General features: G+C 40.0%; 1 protein-coding gene across 1 annotated transcript in view; it reads right to left on the bottom strand.

Moving 5' to 3' along the window:
• The window catches only part of GPD2 (glycerol-3-phosphate dehydrogenase 2), a 184,378-nt gene extending 184,038 nt beyond the window's left edge, over positions 1-340 (bottom strand). The window contains exon 1 of the mRNA XM_049887267.1: positions 252-340. The gene's annotated coding sequence lies outside the window, so the exon portion shown is untranslated. The remainder of the gene's footprint in view (positions 1-251) is intronic.
• Between the last annotated feature and the right edge of the window lie 21,749 nt (positions 341-22,089).

Genomic DNA, 22,089 nt, shown 5'->3' with positions numbered 1-22,089 from the left:
GGCGGATGCCACGGCCCTCGCCCCAGGCGGCGGCTCCTGCTCTACGCCTTCGCGGTGGCGGGCTCCAGACCCTCCGCCCCGCCTCGCAAGCCTGGCGGCTAGCAGGGAAGCCTCTGCTGGGCTAGGCCGGGAGGAGGACGGTGCCTGGGCTGCTTTCTTCTGCCCTCCCCCCCGCGGGCCGCCTCGCCATCTGGCCTGGAGACAGAAGACACTGACACTCGCCGGGCTCCACGCCGGCGGGTCCGGCTTACCTGATCTCTTGTCGCCCGCCCCCGGATCTGGCTTCCTCTACTCGGCACTCCCAACAGGCAGGCTTCCCTGGGCCTACAAACACATCTGAGAGACCGGCGGACCCCTGGGGCCAGGCCGTCAGAACCCAAAGCCCTCGCCGGGCTTCCCCGCGCTCTGGAGGCGAGCTCGGCCTCCTGACCCCCTGTCTGAATGTCAGCGCGAGGACCCGCCGCGAAGACCAAGCCCTAGCACCGGGGGTGGGTGGGGGGAGGCGGAGAGCCCTGGCAGCAGAGCAGCAGGCTTCCTGGTGCACCCCTCCAAACCGACCCTGCCCACTGAGCATGCCCAGCTCACTTGTTGGAACTACAGGTGCTAGGCGAGACCAAGTGGGCCCAAGGAGGGCACAGATGGCCTTCCAACAGACCCCACTTCTTTACGACCTTAGAATGCTGTAAAAATAACCTTTCGACTCCACGGCAACGGAGTTGGGTTTATTTTTTTGGTTTTACTGTGATATTGGAAAATACCTCATGGATGGTCGGAAAGGCCTTCCAAAGGAAGACAGCCAAATTAGTTTGAAGCAAAATCGTATTGTTTTGTTCTTTGAGCCAATTCTTTATTAAGTCACTTATTTCATTTCTTCAAATACCACAGAAGCCCTGTAATTCACCCGGAGGAATTTGTACATCCTTTGGGATTCGTTGGGTCCCAAATTCATAGTAACTCCAGGAAACCAGCCATCGGTCTATCCAATAGCACCGTGATTCCCCACAGAGTATTCTCCGGATACACGCTAGAATCACTCAGGAGTATTAAAAATTATCAACGCCAGCTTCCCATCTCCAGACCAATTCAATCAGTCTCCAATGAAGGGTCTGAAAATCCTTCTAGTATTTTAAGACCGTGTGTCTCAAAGACTATGGGTGTCAGCAGCATATCACCTGAGAATTTGATACAAATGCAGCTTCTCCAAGGTGACTCCAGACTACCTGATTCATAAACTGAAGTCAGGCAGAATTATCTGAAGTAAAAAAGCCCTTAACGTGATTCTGATACACACTAAAATTTGAGAACCACTGTTAAAAAGCAACCCCAGAGATTCTAAGTGTAGCCGAGGTTGAGAACCCATACAATAGACCAATGGTTTTCACACTTTTTCCAAATCCCTAATATCTGTAAGATAAAAATCTGGTTGAATCAGAGTTCTGCCCCGCTAATTATCCCAGAACAGTTCCAATCAAAACCCACTGCCGTCGAGTCGGACACAGAGTAGAACTGCCCCATAGAGTTTCCAAGAAGCACCTGGTGGATCCAAACTACTGACCTCTTGGTTAGCCTCCATAGCACTTAACCACTACACCACCAGGGTTTCCCACAACAGTTCAGTGCTTAGAAAAGGGAGATCACCCATTACTCACTTTTGTATTCTAGCGCCTAGCACCATGTCTGTAACATAATATATGTTTGATACATGTTTATTGATTTGAATCAATAATGTGTACTTATGTGAACAATTTGTTCCAGGCCCTATTTTCTCTGTCATTTCTTTTCCCCACAAGTCCTAGTTACCTTGCTGGCTAAGAAGCCAGCAGGACTTAGCTCTCATCCATGGCCATCTGTGATGGTCTAGCCCAGTTCACACCCTGATGGAATGGGTCATGGGACTCCCACATCTTGAGAAGGAAAAGTCAGAAGCATTGGATACAATTCCACTTGCCAAAGTTGGGGCTGTATGCAACCAAAGGGAAGCGGAACAATGACAAACGTGTGGTGAATTCAGGAAGGACACAGAAAAAAGAATTGTTTGTGGTTGGAGACAGGGTAAGATAAGGAAGCTAGCATGATCAGCCTATGGTTTGCTCTGAATCTTCTTTTTCAAAATCCCTACTTCCATCCTGTGTCTCCCCACCCTCCGTATACCCATCTAATCTCAACTATTGCCTTGAATAGAATAAAATAAGAAATTGTTGTAAAGTAGTTACTTCCTGGATAAAAACATTGCTGACCTGTAACTATTCGGGCCACAAATTAGACATCTACTTTTGTTCAAGCTAAAAGTGGTTGTTAGGGATTGAATTGTGTGCCCCTGCCCCCAAATATGTGTTGGAATCCTAACCCCTATAGCTGTGGATTTAATTTCATTTGGAAATAGAGTTTACTTTGTCGTGCTAATGATGCCATATCAGTGTAGGATGTGTCTTAAACCTAATCCTTAAGCCTAGTTACTGGTGAGATATAAAATGAGCAGATCAGACACAGTGACAAGCAAGCACAAACAGGGGAAAGATAGATGGCATGTGAAGATCACCAAGGAACAGAGATGCTGGGGCTAGAGAAATTGAGACAAGGATATGCCCCCAAAGCAGACAGAGAGAGCCTTCCCTTAGAGCCAGAGCAATGAATTCAGACTTTAGCTTCCTAAACTGTGAGAAAATAAATTTCTGTTTATTATAGCCACCCATTTGTAATATTTCTAATTACATCAGCGCTAGATAACTAATAACAAAACCAACCCATTGCCGTCGAGTCAATTCCAACTCATAGCTACCCTATATGACAAAGTAGAACTGGTCCCTCGTAATTATATGCCCAAAGTGCATGAGACAAATTCTCGCCACCCTTGCTTCTAAGAAGCATTCTGGCTGTACTTCTTCCAAAACAAATTTGTTCATTCTTATGTCAGTCCGTGCTATATTCAGTATTCTTCACGAACACCATAATTCAAATGCATCAATTCTTCAGTCATCCTTATTCATTATCCAGCTTTCATCTACATATGAAAAAAAAATTTTTTTTTTTTTTGAAAATACTATGGTTTGGATCGGGCGCACCTTAGTTCTCGAAGTGACGTCTTTGTTTTTTAACACTTTAAAAAGGTCTTTTTCAAAAGATTTGCCCGATGCAATACATCTTTTGATTTCTTGACTGCTGCTTCCATGGGCATTGATTATGGATCCTATTAAAATGAAATCCTTGACAACTTCAATACTTTCTCCATTTATCATGATGTTGCTTACTGGTCCAGTTGTGAGGATTTTTGTTTTCTTTATGTTGAGGTACAATCCATACCGAAGGCTGTAGTTTTGGATCTTCATCAGTAAATGCTGCAGGTCCTCTTCACTTTCAGCAAGCAAGGTTGTGTCATTTCCATATTGCAGGTTGTTAATCAGTCTTCCTCCAACCCTGATGCCATGTTCTTCTTCATATAGTCCAGCTTCTTGGATTATTTGCTCAGCATATCGATTAAAAGATGAAAGTATAGTGAAAGGATACAACCCTGACACAAGCCTATTCTGATTTTAAACCATATGGTATCCCCTTGTTCTGGGGTATTTAATACGAGCACAGTTTCCCATATGTCTAAGCAATTCTTCTTCATTGTTAAGATAATTTTGTGGGGAGAGGGAGAATAATCATTAATTTAGGACTGCTTTTCAGAATTAGGTACAGGTAGTCCGTGACTTACAATGTATTCAAGTTACCAGGAACTGCACTTAAGGCTGGTCTCTTATTCCTATACATCCTGTACCACATACAGTGGTACAGAGCGTAATTTGCTGATATTATCATTCTCAGATGTTCACTCACAGGTGTTTATAGGTAACGTTCCCAACCCCCCAAAACAAATAAAAATTGGATTTATAAAGATACTACTACTAAAAGGCAATAATAATGAAAATTAAAAAATGAAACGAAGTAGTCGACTTACATCAGAACCGACACGACAGCGTCGTCAGAACAGAAGCTGGTGGTAAATCAGGGGCCACCTGTATTACACCTGTATTACACTAGAGCCACAAAATGAATATATAAAACCTCCTCTTCACACACATACACTTGGTACTGCCTCGTTTTGTTCATGGAATTAAAACCAAACAAATAGACTGAGGACTAACAAGGGCTGTGGGAGAGGAAGCACTTAACAAAACCAAATTTAAAAACATGGAGCAATAATTTCAGCAAAAGGCAATCTACTGAGGACCAGGGCTTCAGGGAAATTAGAGTCTTAAGTGTTTCTCCTAGTCATAAGCATGACTCAGCACTTGGAATGAAACTATGTTTACTGTCTTTCAGATTGAGGGTGTCAAATAACTCTGGTGCCACCTAACTCTTTTCCTGTGTGCCTAAGAAAACTTTTGGACAGTGATGCTTGTCAGTCCTACATATCTACGAATGTCTGACAAGCTTTAGGCTTTTCATTTATCCCTGTCTTACCAAAGCCCAAGTTTGTCCACTATTAATTTATCATACTTTTATAGTGTTTTCAGGTGAATTTAGGTTATTGGCTATATTCAAGTGTCTCAAAATGAGAAAGAAATTCTTCCCTTCCCAAGTCTAGAGAGTAGGCTACTCGCTACCGTGACATCTTAAACCCAGCTGTTGACAGTGACCTTCCCCCTGCGTGAGAGAACTTTTCATTGGTGATGCTTCCATATACCTTTAATGACAATCCACCACGTACCCAGAGCCAATCAACCCCTTTAGTCGCTACCTATTTCTAGCAAGGAACACATTTTCTCTGTAGGAAATATTCATTGATCACCAAAGCTCATCGTAAAACTTATGGAATACTAGAACTAAAAGAGATCATAAGCATCATCAATCCTCCCAACTCCTTCGCTTTGCAAGTGAGGAAACCAAGGCCCAAAAGTATAAAGTGATTTGCCTAAGGTTACAGAGTTAGCTAAAGATAGCACCAAGACTAAAATGAGAAACTGGTCTAAAGAACGGTGCTGCTGTTGTCGTTGTTGGGTTCTGTTGAGTCCATTTTGACTCATAGCAACCCCGTGTGACAGAGTAAACCTGTCCCATAGGTTTTTCTAAGCCGTAATCTTTACAGGAGCAGATCACCAGGTCTTTCTCCCAAGGAACCTCTGGTGCTCCAACGCAACAAATAAGCATTTGGCTACGACCTGAACCTTTAGCAGCTTGAACCCTCCCAGCAGTTTCACAGGAGACAGACCTGGGGAACAGTGCAGAGTCTTCAAATTCATCCTTTTATAAGTTAATTGGAGCCCTGGTAGCACAGTGGTTAAGAGCTCAGGCTGCTAACCAAAACGTTGGAAGTTCAAACCCGCCAACCACTCCTTGGAAACCCTATGGGGCAATTCTACTCTGTCCTATAGTGTTGCTATGAGTTGGAATTGGCTCAAGGGCAAGGGATTTTTTTGGCTTTTATGAGTTAATTAACCTCAGCTTGCTTCTCTAACCTCACAGAACCTGTTTCCTCCTCAGTGAGGGATGTTAAGAGCTAACTTTCACATAGTATTTACTCTGTGCCAGGTACTGGTCTTAACAAAACACACATAATGTTTAATACTCAGAAAAACCCTATGGTTGTTGTTTTGTTTTTTATTCTGTTTTTTTACAAATGGGGTAATTGAGGTACAGAGCAGTTAAGTAATAACGACCAAGATTACACAGCTAAGCAGATGGCAGAACTGGGATTGGATGGGTTAATATATGTAAAATACCTGGCATCCAGGCTATCGATGAAAGTATCAGTAATGTCTACATTCTTTCATGAAACCCCAGGCATTCTTGGTCCAGTATCCTGCAAAGTGCTTTTTGTTCTGAGCTCTGGTTGACAGGCATGTTCATACATATCTTCCATTATATCCTTTTGCTTTCGGTGAGATATTTAAGAAGCATTGTATGCACATATAATCTTACCCACTGACAGCAAAAGTTGCAAACACTAAGGAGTTAAAAAGTTAAACAAAGACTACAGGTTTAATTACTACTTACACAGAAAAAACTCACATACAGTTTTTAAAAGATTAACAACGCTGTCTGGGAAAACCCTAAAACAAATCCTTGAACAGGGCTGGATCTGTTATTTTGGGGTCATAAGATTAGAACAGCTAGCTCATCTAGTAGCCCCCCACCTACTTGTTAATCGAATTCTTAAAAGCCGAGTTTCAGGCATCTAAAAATATTCAGCAGAAGATCTTCCCACATCAGGGATTCTCAAAGAGTTAGCCAAGAAGCAGGTGGAAAATATATGAGCCTTGAAAAGATGAAATAAAAACACTAAATATATTTTTTAAATGGGTACTTTCAGTTTTATTTCTGCTTTGTAAGAATCTGGGAAAGTATTTTTAAAATAAAATTTTAAAGTACTGGAACAAAGTAGGGCCAGAACCTTCCTGAAATTTAAAGTTCGTAAGAATAAAGGAAATGTGCACGCCTGTGTTAGGCAGCAATTCACTTTGTTCCTAGGATAGGGCAACACTAAAAACAAACTGTGGCCAATGCTGGTGATGTAAATTGATTAATGTTGCCTCTGGAACCTAGCCTCCCATTCAGTAGCAGTAGAAAGGTTGTGAGTAAGCAGAAATGTCCCAGAAACTCCTGCAGAGAATATGAATACATATTAGGTTCTGATGTGGGAGCTGAAACAAAAAAGGAGAACTGGGTTCCTTAGAGTAAAGCTGGTTATCATGCCAGTGAAAAGCATGACTGAGCCAAGGGTAAACAGGCCAAGAAACTGGAGGTTTGTTCATTTCCACATCTGCGTACTTGTTATATAACCTAGAGATGGTTTAAACCTCAGCATCAAGCACTTAAAATAAAGTTGACCACTGTTTGGAATGTTATAATGTGATTAAAAAAAAAAAAACCAGGCACCTTTATAGCTCAGTAATGAAGTCACTCCTGAGGTTCACCCTTTAGCGAAAGGTTAAAAAAAAAGGTTAGACAGGCCCCAAAAAACAAAGTAAGACTAAATGGGCACACCAGCCCAGGGGCCAGGACAAGAAAGCAGGAGGGGACAGGAAAACTGGTAATGGGGAACCCAAGGTACAGAAGGGGAGAGAGTTGGCATGTCATGGGGTTAACAACCAATGTCACAAAACAGTATGTGTATTAATTGTTTAATAAGAAACTAGTTTGCTCTGTAAAACTTCATCTACAGTACAATTAAAAAAAAGAAAAAGAATGAATCTGATCAGGACAAATAGAACAACTTAATAGCAAAAGATTTGTACCTGATTGTTTTTAAAATCAGAATGTTATCTCTTCATCCTGCAGCCTTGAAACATGGAAGCATTGACCTAATTTCTGCCAGGCCAAGAGGAAAGCACTTCCACATAGGGAGCATAAGCCAGAGAGTAACAGGTGCTGTTCCCCTCAGCAAGCACCTTGGCCTCAAAGGCAAATCTCCTTCATTCCTCCCCTCTCAGCAAAATCATGGTGCAAAGCCTAAAAATGAAAGACAAGAAAGCAGAGAGTATTTGTTCTGTTATCCTCAGGTTACAAATTCAAGTTCATTTTCGGAATAGCTCTTTAAAAAATAGAAAGGGGGTGTAAATAGAAGGAGAGGATGGTGTAATACAACACCCATCAAGGGGAAATTTTATAATTTAATGAAAGTCTATTGAAATTCTCTAGACCACACTGTAAATAGATAATCCTCTTCCCTTCCTGCCTAACTCTTCAACCCTGGCCAAGTTTCTGAGACAGCGTGACCTATGATAATAAGCTACAGAACTGGCATCAGGGCATCTAAAAAAATTTTTTTCTAGTAAATGTGGAATAATGTGTGTTCTGAAAAGTTTCTTTCAGTTGTCAAATATGGAGTAAGCAATTTTTCCTGACCATGTACTCTTCATTCCCAACCTGGTTCTCTTGTATTTTTGAAATTGGACAAAAGCTCTCCCCGCTCAAAGATGGCCTTCCTAAAGTGGGCCTCAAAGTGCTGCAGGGTGAAGTTCTAGCTCTTCCACCATTATGCTCACGCAAGACACAATTTATGTTCCTGCTCTAGGAACAAGGCTAGGTAAAAAACGCTTCGTTCCCAGGCTAACGAGATCTAAACAAAGACTTAGAAGCTTCTATGGTAGACTGAATAATGGCCCCTCAAAAGATAGTCACACCCTAATCTCTCGAACCTGTATGTTATGGATTAAATTGTGTCCCCAAAAAAGATATGTTGAAGTCCAAGCACTGTACCTGTGAATGTGACCTTGTTTTGGGAAATAAGATCTTTTTTTGAAGCTATCAGTTACATCATACCAGAGTAGGGTGGCTCCTAGTTCTAATCCCTCTTGAGTGGTGTCATAAAAAGGAGGAGGACAGACATGAGGAGAGAGTCGCACACACAGGGCAATGACACCATGTGAGGATGCAACTACAAGCCAAGGAACACCACAAAATATTCAGAAGCTGAAAGAGAAAAGGAATGATCTTCTCCTAGAGTTGACAGGGAGAGTATAGCCCTCCCAACACCCTAAATTTGGACTTCTAGCCTGCATACCTGTGAGATAATAAATGTCTGCTCTTCAAAGCCACCTGCTTTGTGGCATTTGTTATGGCAGCCCTAGAAAACAACAAGACTGTGAATATTACCTTATATGGCAAAAAAAGAGACTTTGCAAATCAAAGATCTTTAGATGAAGAGATTATCCTGGCTTATCCAGGTGTCCCTAAATGCAACCAAATATGTTCTTATAAAAGAGAAGTTAAGAGGGAGACTGCACACAAACCAAGGATGCAGAGATGGGAGTGCTGCCATCACGAGCCAAGAAACACTAGCAACCACTAGAAGCTGGAAGAAGTAAGGAATGGATTCTTCACTAAAGCCTCTGGAGGGAGCATAGCACTGTGGACATCCTTCAGCCCAGTAAGACGGAATTTTGACTTCTGGGCTTCAGGACTATGAGGAAATAAATTTCTATTGCTTTAAGCTACCAAGCTTGTGAGAATTTGTTACAGCAGCAATAGGAAACTAATACAGCTTCTTCTGTTTATTTCAGTTTTGTACTAATGCTAACACTAGTTAAGTTATACCAGCTAGGTTATATTTCTATGTGTCTTTTAGGACCTGATCTGGTTATGCATATCTTTGTCGAGTTAGACCTTCAATACATCACTGACGTTTGTGGAACATTTTTTGTTTGTAAACAAAGCAATTTGCAGCCATGTACATGTGCTCAATTCTCTACGCTGTGGGACATTCAAGCAATACTAAGCCTCGTAAAATTTGAGAGAGGCCCAGATTACTTTTTCTTTTTTTTTGAGCTTCCTAATAAACAAAGAAATGACAAAATAAGATTTTTATAAAAATATTTTTATTGTACTTTAGAGAAAGGTTTACAGAGCAAACTAGTTTCTTATTAAACAATTAATACACATGCTGTTTTGTGATATTGGTTGCCAACCCCATGACATGTCAACACTCTCTCCTTCTTGACCTTGGTTTCCCCATTACCAGTTTTCCTGTCTCTTCCTGCTTTCTTGTCCTTACCCCTGGGCTGGTGCCCATTTAATCTCATTTTGTTTTGTTTATGAGCCTGTTTAATCTTTGGCTGAAGGGTAAACCTCAAGAGTGACTTCATTACTGAGCTAAAAGAGTGTTCAGGAACCATGCCCTTGGGGTTTCTCCAGTCTCTGTCAGACCAGTATGTCTGGGTTTTTTGGTGTGTGTGTGTGTGTGTGTGTGGTAGAATTTTGTTCTACATTTTCCTCCAGCTCTTTCCAGGACCATCTATTGTGATCCCTGTCAGAGAAGTCGGTAGCCAAAATAACATTTAAAAAGCTATATTATAACCTGCATGTCTGCAATTAGCTATTTAATGCTTACCACAAGGAATATTTTAGTAACTCCTCAGTTAGAGAGAAGAGCAAAATTTTAAATTGGGGATCTTTGGTGGACCCAGAGCTGTACCACTCAGATTCCCTGTCAAGCAAGACTTATTTCTCCAGCTGCTGGGAGTATCTTCAGGAGGTGACTTCAAGCTTCCAGCTGCATCAGAATTTACCTCTACTCCAGAGAGTCACCTCACTCAAGGTCATTTCTTTCCTGGACTGGATCTTACCCTGTGAATGTGTGAGACCAAAAGACCCAGGGCCGTTGAGTGGATTCCGACTCATAGGGACGCTATAAGACAAAATAGAACTGCCCTCTGGGGTCTCCAAGGCTGTAAATCTTTACAGAAGCAAAGTGTCACATCTTTCTCCCTTGCTGTGGTTGGTGGGTTGGAACCACTGTCCTTTTGGCTAGCAGCTGAGTTCTTAACCCCTGTACTCCTGATTGAGTAAAGCACAGGTATAAAGGCTCAGCTTGATAACTGAGAGATAACTGAGAGGCTGTTATGCTCCAGAACTCCCTCATGAGTTGGCTGAGGCTTTCTCAGGACTGCATCACAATTCCACTTCTTCCTCTGCCCAATCCTACTTCTTCGCTCTTCCTTTCACAAGTATTAAAAATCAGATATTGTTGTCAATTCCAACTCATGGAGACGCCATGTGTGTCAGAGTAGAACTGTGCTCCATAGGGCTTGCAATGGCTAATTTTTTGGGAAGTAGATCACCAGGCCTTTCTTCCATGGAGCCTCTGCATAGACTCAGGCCTCCAGCTTTTTGGTTAGCCATCGAGTGCGTTAACTGTTTGTACCACCCAGGGAGTCCTCATAGGTATCAACCCCTAATACATATCCTGCACTTCCAACTCTGTCTCAGTTTCTGCTTCCAGAGAACCCAACCTACATCAGGGCTCATCACAAACGTGAGGTCCAGGTTAACCAAACCCCTTGGCTTCCACAGAATTTTTAATTCATTATTCTTCCTTGTTCTGATTTCTCCAGTAGAATTGTAAATTTCTGTCCAGTTCAAATAAAGAACCATTCCTGGGGGTCAGCAGCCTCTTCAATCCACTCTACATATATAAGGGCATGAGGCTTCTATGAACCCCATGTAGTTCAGGAGCATAAATTCCCCAAATTCTTCTCAAGTCCTACTTTCATTCAGGTGTTTCTAATTCCGGTGTTTAAGTCATTCAACGAGTATATGTTGTGCCAGGAATACAGTGGATAATGTGTTACTATCACACACTCCAGATTGTCACACCCGGTGTACTTTAGGCCAAGGTTCACATATGCTTCCTGGACAAGGCAAAACGAGTTAATCGAGCTGGATGTAAGGCAAATAAGAAGCTTTGGGAGTGGTGGGGGGGCAGTGTCTGTGGCAAACTGGAGAGCGCATGCCACGTCTAAAGGAATTGGTCCACCACCTTAGCCTCATAGTCCGACTTTACTTTGCCAGTTGGGAATAATCAGACATTATGTACTTCCTTACTTGATACTACGCAAACGGTAGAGCATCGCCTCTGAATCCTTTTTACCCAAGATATTTAACCTGAATTAATCTAACCTCTAGATCTAAATTCTAGTCCACAGAACGACTGGCCCCTTCTCTTCAACAAGACAAAGTCATAGAAGAAAAGAAAAGGGGCAGGAGGTGGAGAGCCACATTTAGAGTAAAAGTGACTTATGTGACATAACCAAAGGCAATGCCTGTGCTTTAATTGGCTCTTTGGTTTCAAAAGAAAACAAATTAAAAGACATTTTGGAGACACGGGGAAATTTAAATATAGATTGAGTAAATGTGACTTTACAGAATTACGACTGATTTTTTTTTTTTCAGTGTGATAATACTATTGCAATTATGCAGGAAACTGTCCTACATAACATTTTAAAGAAATGCCTGCTAAAGTATTTAGGGATGAAGTAACATACCCATGCTTTAAGTCGGTTCAGCAAAAATATAAATGTCTATACAATGGGTGGTTTTTTATGCATAGGTATCTAGTTAAGGAGCCCTGGTGGCACAGAGGTTAAGTGCTCAGCTGCTAACCAAAAGGTCTGTGGTTCAAACTCACCATCCACTCCTCGGAAGAAAGATGTGACAGTCTGCTTCCTTAAAGATTGTTGTTGTTGTTAGATGCCTTCAAGTCGACTCCAACTCATGGCAACCCTATGTACAACAGGACAAAACACTGCCCGGTCTCGTGCCATCCTCACAATCCTTGCTTTGTTTGAGCCCTTTGTTGCAGCCACTGTGTCAATCCATCTCGCCAAAGGTCTTCCTCTTTTTTACTGACTCTATTTTACCAAGCATGATGTCCTTCTCCATACTAAGCATGATTATGGGACTAAGGACTGGTCTCAGCTGATAACACGTTCAAAGTAAATGAGTCAATGTCTCACCACCCACACTCTCTAAGGAGAATTCTGACTGTACTTTTTCCAAGACAGATTTGTTTGTTCTTCTGGAAATCCATGGGATAGTCAGCATTGAACCCTATGGGGCAGTTCTACTCTGTCCTATAGGGCTGCTATGAGATGGAATCGACTCAACAACAATGGGTTTTGGTTATAGGTGCTTTATCTTACAAAAATATAGCAACTTACTGACAATTGTTGAATATAGAGCTAAGCAAATGAAAGGCATTCATTGTTCTTTCTACTTTTCAGTAAGCTTTAAGATTTTCATAATCAAAACTTTTAGAATGAATAAAAGAGGTAGCCTCTACTTAGCTTTTTTCCATTGTTGTCGTGGGAGAATTGGTCTCAGTGTTACCAGATACTCTGATTTTTCAAGAGAAACTGAAAATCTGGAATTTTTATATAAAATGTTTTTTTCCACTTTAAGAAAATATTGGCAACCAATATTTATATATGAATATATACATATATACATACATACACACATACAAATGAGTGTGTGTGTTGTGTGCCGTCGAGTCGATTACGAATCACAGTGACCCTATGTGACAGAATAGAACTGCCTCATAGGATTTCCTAGACTAAAATCTTCATGGGAGCAGATCACCAGATTTTCCCCCTGTGAGGCCGCTGGTGGGTTTGAACCCCTGATCTTTGGTTAGCAGCCAAGCACTTTAACCATTGCACCACCAGGGATATGTAAACTCTGCGTGCTGAGGTATTTGCATCTCAAAGTTGATCTCCAAGTCTGCAATTTACCATCTCTACTTAGGCCCTCTCCAGTAACCCACATGCTTACATCTTAGTTCTCTGACCTTCCATCCCTGTTTTCCTTCTTTCTCAAAGTGGTGTCTAACTGCATCCTTTTCTCAGTTGTTCCCCCGCCCCAGCCCCTTTTTCCCCCCAACTGTGAACTGCCACTTTGCAATTTCTTCAAGCAGTTGGAGGATAAGGGGAGAGCTGATCAGGCTATGAATTTCTTTGAAGTGTCATACAAACTGAGAATTGTTTAATAATTATCCCAGGACACTAAACATTATCCTAATGTTCTAAAATAGTTATTAAATCTCTCCACTTAAGATTATTAAGCTGCAACATCTGTTCAGGAAGTATTTCTATTCCACGTAATATTTGCAAAACATTTACAACTGCTTTTAGTTATAACTCATACCCTATGATCGGTTTATAGGTTTTTTCCTTATTTAATGCCTGAAAACACTAGGCATGGCGTCCTAAAGGTAACTTGAGGATTCTGTGTGAGAAGGTATTAGACCTAGGCATGGTTCCTGGATGACAGTCTGCTGTTTATCCAACTGCACCATGTTCTCACCAGCTCGTTTTTTTTATTAGCTAATTACCAGGCTGCATATGCAACTCAGGTTTCAACTATATTAAGGGCTATTTACTAGGTAAAATCAATACCCTTTCGATTAGACACCTGGCCTGGCTTTTGGTAACTAAGCATTATTTGGGCTTTGCTGCTTTTACTCCATCAGAGAGATGGGAAAGTGCTTTGTTTTGATTTTTTATTTTACTGGCTACTGCTCTTATCAGTAGGGGACAAAGGGCAATGGAGACTGGCTCTGCCACAGCTGAGACTAGGAAAAAATGCACAGTATCTACTGCACAAGGAGACAGGCAAGGAAAAGTGGAATGATAAACAGTGATTTTATTGTTGCAAGGTTTTTTTCAATTAAATAAATCTCTTTGGATGTAATGTCTGGTGTGCCAGGCACAGTGCCAAGCATCGAAAATATAAAGATGAATGAAAATCACTCTCCAACTTAGTAAAATGGGAAGGAACAACATTGAAATAATAATTACTATGAAAGCGTAAAAAGAGCAAAAAGTAGATGTGAGGCGAGATTTTGAGATTGCATGGAAAAGGGAATTATTCATTTTTTCTAGAAAGAAAAATGCTAAAAAGACCTTTTTGTTAGTATTGGTAGTTATGAAACTAATCAATGACCAAAATCCCACAAAACCAACCAATGAAACCAATCAAAAAGAACCCCCCCTTTTTTCCAGAGGAGTCTTATAATGCAGGTATTTTATTACAGAAATAATCTGTGTTCCTTGTAGAAACATGAAAATAATAGAAAAAAGAAGAAAAATATCCCTATAATCCCACCATTCAGGTCACTGTTAACCACTGCTAGTAGCTTGCTATAAATATTTTGAGGATATATATGTTAAATAATAAAAATCAGAAAATTTTTGGAGGCATGGGTTTTGAATCAAATAGCTCAAACTCAGATTTTGCCACTTACTGCCTCTGTGATCTTGGCCAATTTGTCTGTAATTTAAAAAAAAAAAAAAAACAAACCCATTGCCATCGACTCATAGCAACCCTATAGGACAGAGTAGAACTGCCTCATAGAGTTTCCAAGGACAGCCTGGTGGATTCCAATTGTTAATTTTTTGTTAGCAGCCATAGCACTTAACCGCTAGGCCACCAGGGTTTCCTCATCTATAACAGTAGGTAATAACGCTTGCATCACTGAATTGTGAATATAAATGAGATGACAAAAGTACAGTTCTTATAACAATCCATGAAGCACATAAAGCACTTAACATATTTATTTATTCATCCAGCAAATATTTATAAGAGCTCTCTGTTGCAGGCACTTAGAACACATCAAAACCAAACCAAATGCACGGCCATCGAGTTGATTCCAACTCACAGCGACCTTACAGGACAGAGTAGAACTGCCCCATGGGGTTTCCAAGGAATGCCTGGTAAATTGGAACTGCCAACCTTTTGGTTAGCTGTAGCTCTTAATCGCTACACCACCAGGGTTTTCTGGAACATATCGGTGAACTAATTTTTTACTATTATCATTATTATTAGTATAATGTTTTGTACATATCTTCTTTCATTGAAAAAAAATTAAGAACATCTTTCTATGACAATAAATATGGATCTATATCATTATTTTTACTGGCTGCATAGTATTTAAATATAAAGATGTACCAAATTTTATTCAGAGAATCTCCTATTCAAGACGGTCTCCAACTTGTATTGCTTTGAATGTATTTGTATCCTTGTCCAATTCATCATTAAGGCTATGTTTGTTAATTGGCAATATTAAGTCAAAGATTATGAACATTAAAAAATGAATAAAAACCTTTAACAACTGTTACTAGCTTGCTCTGGAGTCTGGTGGCCCAGTGGTTAAGCTGCTAACCAGAAGGTTGGTGGTTTGAATCCACCAGCTGCTCTGAGGGAGAAAGATATGACAGTCTACTTCTGTTAAGATTCGTAGTCTTGGAAACCCTGTGGGGCAGTTCTACTCTGTCCTATAGGGTCGCTGTGAGTTGAAATTGACTCAGTGGTTATGGGATTGGGTTTTTTGTTGTTGTTGTTTTACTAGCTTGCTCAAAGAAAGCTTTTAGGGGGTAGGATATCAGAACTGGGTGTCGAAAGCTAAGCATAAGAAAACAGGGCAAAAGTAAGGGAAAAACAACAATAGGAAAGTTCATTGTCTTCAATTGTCTGTAGGTCATATTCGAAAGCAAGGCATATTTGGGCTAAACAGTTTATAAGGATCAGTAGTTTTAAAATGCAACTTTTAAAGGAATTTAGAGTAAAAGATATAAAGGATGAGGGTTGGGTTTGTTTTTTGTTTGTTTGTTTTGTCTAAACTCTCAACTGAGCTCTGAAGAATTGGAGCACCTTCTGAAATGCTGACAAGCACATTTTCATAATCCACACAATATTAAGCAGAATTTTCAGTACACAAACCCCTGCTACCTCTTAGTCAGCTCTTCCAATGTCTAATCTAGCTTTCTTCTGCACCGCCCTAAATACAAAAGTACGAACTACTTGATATAAGGCTTTTCGTTTTTGTGGTTTTTAAAAATTTAATGTATGTAAAAATAATCTAGATCACTTGTTTTAAAATGCTTATTCCTAGGAATAAAGGGCACTTTCATAGATGTTGACTCTGTCAAACAGGGCTGGAACTAAGGGTTTACATTCTAAGGAACGCTCTCAGCTAATACTATGCAAATAGTCCTCAGACTACACGTTGAACAATTCTACCCTAGGGCCTTGCTATTCAAAAGTTGGTTCCTGTATAAGCAACAGAAGATTACCCAAGAGCTTGTTAGAAATGCAGACTGTCAGGCCTCACCACAGATCCACTATACGGAATCTGCTTTTTAACAAGTTTTCTGGGTGATTTGTATGCACATTAAACTTTGATAAGCACTGTTCTGTAGACTGTCAATATTCTGAAAAATTTCCCATGAAATTTGGCTTCCTATCCATCTGATTTTGGGGGGAACCTAAGATCATAGTCATACTGAATACTGGGAATATGCAGCAAGAGACCTTGTTTCACAAATTCTTTTCAGCATCACTGGAATAATCTGGGGAAAAAAAAATTCCCAAAGGGATAAACCTGTGGCATATAAGGTTACTTCACTAACATTCTAGAAAATGTAACAAGGAAAAATAAGATCGAAATGATCTATTAATAGTTCTCTAGTTATCACCTTCTGTTTATATATCAATTTCTAGCTCTTCTGTAAGTAAAAATGACTTTATGGGAGGTTGCAGCAAGGAAGATTTAAACAGCTCAACGTGTGATCAATAGATGCTAAACGAAATAAAATTAGTTTTGGTTTTGTATCTCCTGTTAGCTTCTACTTTTTTATTTTTATATTGTGCTTTAGGTGAAAGTTTACAAATCAAGTAAATTTCTCATACAAGAATTTTTCTTTTTTATGTGACACTAGCTGCAGTTCCCACAATGTGACAGCACACTCCCCCTTTCCACCCTGGTTTCCCCGTGTGCCTCCAACCAGCTCCTGTCCCTTCCTGCCTTCTTATCCTGCCTCCGGACAGGAGCCAACCAGTTCGTCTTGTATATGTTCTTGGACTAAGAAGCACATTCTTTGTGGGTATTATTTTATATTTTATAGTCCAGTCTAATTTTTGTCTGAAGAATGGGTTTCAGGAATAGTTTTAGTTCTGGGTTAACAGAGCATCTGAGGGCTGTGGCTTCAGGGGCTCCTCCAGTCTCAGACCATTAAGTCTGGTCTTTTTACATGAATTTGCGCTCTGCTCCACACTTTTCTCCTGCTCTATCAGCAACTCTCTGTTGTGTTCCCTGTCAGGGTGGTCATTGGTTGTAGCCGGGTGCCATCTAGTTCTTCTCGTCTCAGGCTGATACAGTCTGGTTTATGTGGCCCTATTGTTTCTTGGGCTAATATTTTCCTTGTGTATTTGGTGTTCTTCATTCGCCTTTGCTCCAAGTGGGTTGGGACCAACTGATGCATCTTAGATGGCTGCTTGCAAGCCTTTAAGACCCCAGACACCACTCACCAAAGTGAAATGCAGAAGATTTTCTTAATAAACTTTTTATGCCAATTGACCTAGATGTCCCCTGAATCTTGTTAGTTTCTATTGACCAAAATTTTAAATGTGAAATTATGCAGCTGAAATGAAAAGCAAATAGAGGAAATCATAGAGCTTTTATTTAGCATTGTTGTTAGGTGCCGTCAAGTTGGTTCTGACTCACAGTGACCCTACGTCAACAGAACAAAACACTGCTCACTCCTGTGCCATCCTCACAATTGTTGCTGTGTTTGAGCCCGTTGTTGCAGTCATTGTGTCAATCCATATTGTTAAGGAATGACTACTTTAGCATTACTAGTTGACATTTTAAGGAGCCTTGATAGCACAGTGGTTAAGTGCTCAGCTGCTAACCGAAAGGTTGGTGGTTTGAACTCACCAGCCACTCTGAAGGAGAAAGAAGTGCAAGACTGCTTTCATAAAGATTACAGCTTTTGAAACCCTATGAGGCAGTTCTACTCTGTCACATAGGGTCACTATGGGTCGAAATCGAGTCGAGAGCAATGGATTTTTTGTTTGTTCCATTGATATTTGAAGAGGTACAAAATTGGTAGACGTATACTCTACTGAGCGACAAATTTCATTGAATTAGTCCCTTAGGGTAATCTGGCTGAAGATATCTTGTATTCAAATCTGAACATTTGATAAATATCAAATTTGTCATTAAAGAGTCATATAATTATTTCAAATCGATCTGGTGGGATTTGGAATAAACCAAAAGGAAAGATGTATTGGACCAAGAGATATTTTTGTATCCTTCAATTTCCTGTGTTTCAAGTACACTTCGAGAAAAGTTTCTAAGATTTTAATAAATGAGTTCTGAGCTCGTTTGCCCTTAAAAATGCAATGTAACTTCAATTGGCTTCATCCTCTAAGTTTTATTTTAGATAAAGCAATGATTGATTTAATCAACAACAACAACAAAAACTCACAAAATTAACCACAGAACATTTATAAGTTTATGGTTGGTACAAAATTAGGTAGCTTAGATGTTCATTTCACTGTAAAAATACTTAGGTAGAGTTTAAGGGAATAGTAGGAGACCAATCTCCCTTTCTCATAATTCAAACATATCTACATTTTGTCTCTTCAAACTTGTTAATTAGGAAGAGGATAATGATCATGTAAGAACACAGAAGAGGTCAAGAAAAAAAGAAAAGCATACAGGAAAGTATAGGGAGTGGAAGGAATCCAGATGAGACCCACCAGTAAGGAGACTTTATGTCACTCAGAATTGTAAATTTAAAGCCAACAGGAATGATAACAATAAGAAAAAGAACTGGAATATGGATCCTTTTCTCTTTAAAACTAAAAAGAAACACTATTTCTTCATGAAACTGGCTTTAATACCAACCATAATACTTCACAGTCCATTTGGCTGGTCAAGGAGAATGGATCTCTTTGGGCATCTTCTGGTTGCCACTGAATAATTCAAGTTTATGGTATAATATTTCTAAAACTTTTAATATTTGTACATGACCCTCACTAATTTCATTTGTTATTAATCAAGTTATTTTTTTTAGAAAGAATTTTCCTGTAGCACACATTAATATAAACACATTATTTTAAAATAAAAAATGTCCATATGCTTCCTAAAGGCATCTCATAAACCAACAGTGTTTGGAAAATCCATACATATTAGGTGCTCAGTAAACATTTGGTAAATTCAAGAATAAATTTTAGCTTTTATAATCTTGTCTTGGAAACCTTAATACACAAGATTCAAGTGGACAATCTTTGCCTATTAAGACCTTGCCCCGAATCACCAAAGCAATCACAATTTTTATCTCCAGGCATGTTTAATTTTATACAATCAAAGCATCAGAGTTTACCTAATTACCAGTATTAATAAAATAATATTTGTAGCTTTTCTCCGATCCCTTTTCTTTGATCATCCACCTTACAAAGAATGAGATCAAGGAAAAAGCAGAAGTGGTCAAATACCAGATGTCTTCTGGGTAATATTGATAACGAACTCACCATTCCAACAGTGAATGCCTACTATGTGTGAGTCATATACTCAGATCGCTTAAAATGTGGTGAGGAAACCAGGCAGGTAAACAGATAAATGCAATTCAGGGTGATAAATGTTATTAAGAGAGGTGTCAAGAACCAGAGGAACACAAAGGAGAGAGTAAGCAACCGGTCCTGAAGACAGCCAAGGTGAGGTTTCAGTAGAGTCACGTAGAAGCTAAATTCCAGGATCTGGCACTTTAGCAAGGACTCAAGAAAAGTTTTTAAAATGTATGAATAAGTGCAGGAATAGAGAAGAATGTTAACCACTTGGAAAAACAAGAGAAAATCAATCCATGTTTAAAATGTCCAGCATGCCAGGCTAATGGGTTTGAACTTTAGGATAAAGTGGTATAAGCCACGGAGAGGCTTTGAAATAACCTCATTTAGTTTAAAGTCATGAGTCTTGACATGTTCATTTAAATAATAATTTCATTTTCCAGTGTGATTTCAAAGTATGAGTTGTTTAGACTATTACGCAAGTGAGACGGTTGGAAAAAATAAGACTGGGTGGAAGAAGACCTGGGAACTGATGCTGGCTCTGCCAATAATAGGGCACATGTTCTTAATCAAGACACAGCCTCTCTGGACCTGCATTATTCTTAGCTTTGGAGTCATCCAACTTTTGGCTTTACTTGCAAAATATATAAAGCCTGATCACTTCTCACCACCTTCACTGCCACCATCCTGGTCACAGACACCATCTTTTTGTGGATTATTGAAATTACCTCTTAACTCATTGCTTCCTTTCTTGTCCTCATTGAGTCTATTCTGAACCCAGTAGCCAGTGTAATCATATTAAGTAAAACTAGACCATTCTTCTGCTCAGAATTTTCCAGTAGTTTCCCATCTCTTTTAGAGCATGTGCCAGTCTTTACATTAGCTGCACCCAACACACCTATCTCCCTGACCTCACATCCCATCACCTCCCCCTCCCTTATTCCATTGCAACCACAGGACCTCCTTGCTGTTTCTTAAAAAGGCACCTCCCATCTCAGAGACTTTGCCCTTGATGTTCATCTATCTTGAATACTTCTTTCCCTCTTTCAGGTTTTTGCTCAAATGTCACTTCCTCAGTAAGGTCTTCCCTCACCACCTTATTACAATTTCACTCCTCATCAACATTCTTTAATCTCTTTCCCTGGTTTGTTTTTCTCCACAACACTACTCACTATTTAGCCTATTATCCATCTTTTTTATATGTAGTTTATTTTGTTGTTGTTGAGAATCTACGCAGTAAAACATACACCAATTCAGCAGTTTCTACGCGTATAATTCAGTGACATTGCTTACATTCTTGGAGTTGTGTAACCGTTCTTACCCTCCTTGTCTGAGTTGTTACTCTCCAATTAATGTAAATTCACTGCCCCCTAAGGCTTCCTTCCCATGTTTAGAGTTGCTGTTGTCAATTTGATCACAAACAGAGAGTTCTTAAAAGAGAATGATGTTCAAGGCAGACATTTTTTTATTAGTTAAGTGAAACTATTGTTTGATTTTAAGAAGACTTCAGAGAATATTTTCAGTTTAAGGATTAAAGATTATCTCACAGCAACAGTTTCAGGGGTTCATCCAATGTTCATGGCTCCGGGAAGTCTGAGGTCCATGAGAATTAGAAATTCGGTTCTGCACCTTCTCCTTTTTGATCAGGATACTTCTATGGAATATTTTATCAAAATATTCAGCAGCGGTAGCTGGGCACCACCTAGTTCTTCTGGTCTCATGGCAAAGGAGGCAATTAGCCACACATTCCATATCCTCCTATTCTGACTCTGTTTCTTCTTCTGTAGTTCCAGGTGAATAGACACCAATTTTGTGTCTTGGACAGTTGCTTGCAAGCTTTTAAGACCCGCAGCACTATGAATTGAACTGTGAGGTAGAACAGAGACACTAAACATACTATTAGGCCAATTAACTGGGATGTCCTATGAAACCATGACCCTAAACTTCCAAACCAAGAAATCAAATCTCATAAGGTTTTTAGTTGTGCACAATCATCCTCAGCAGCTACTCTTTTTTTTTTTTGTGATTGTTACAAAGGCGTCTACCACACAACTCTTTACAGGTGTACAACTTATTGACAGCAATTACAATAATAGGCTGTGCAACCCTACCCTTAATTAACGCAATATTTCCATCATCATTAATCCTCCTTTCCCCCCTCCTTCTAGCCCCTAGTAACCAATGATAAACTTTGTTCTCTGTTGTTGTTTGCTGTTAGATGCCTTCACTTGGTTTTGACTCATAGTGACCCTAGGTACAATAGAACAAAACATTGCCCAAAGCTGCGCCAACCTCACGATAGCTATTATGCTTGAGCCCAGGGTTGCAACCACAGTGTCAATCCATATCTTTGAGGATCTTCCTGTTTTTCGTTGACCCTCTACTTTTCCAAGCATGATGTGCTTCTCCAGGAACTGGTCCCTCCTGATAACGCCCAAAGTTCATGAGACGCAGTCTCACCATCCTTGCTTCTAAGGA

Source organism: Elephas maximus, chromosome 6 (genome assembly GCF_024166365.1).
Source record: "Elephas maximus indicus isolate mEleMax1 chromosome 6, mEleMax1 primary haplotype, whole genome shotgun sequence".
Taxonomy (NCBI): domain Eukaryota; kingdom Metazoa; phylum Chordata; class Mammalia; order Proboscidea; family Elephantidae; genus Elephas; species Elephas maximus.
The sequence above is the reverse complement of the archived record's forward strand: the minus strand, read 5'-3'. Positions and strand labels throughout refer to the sequence as shown.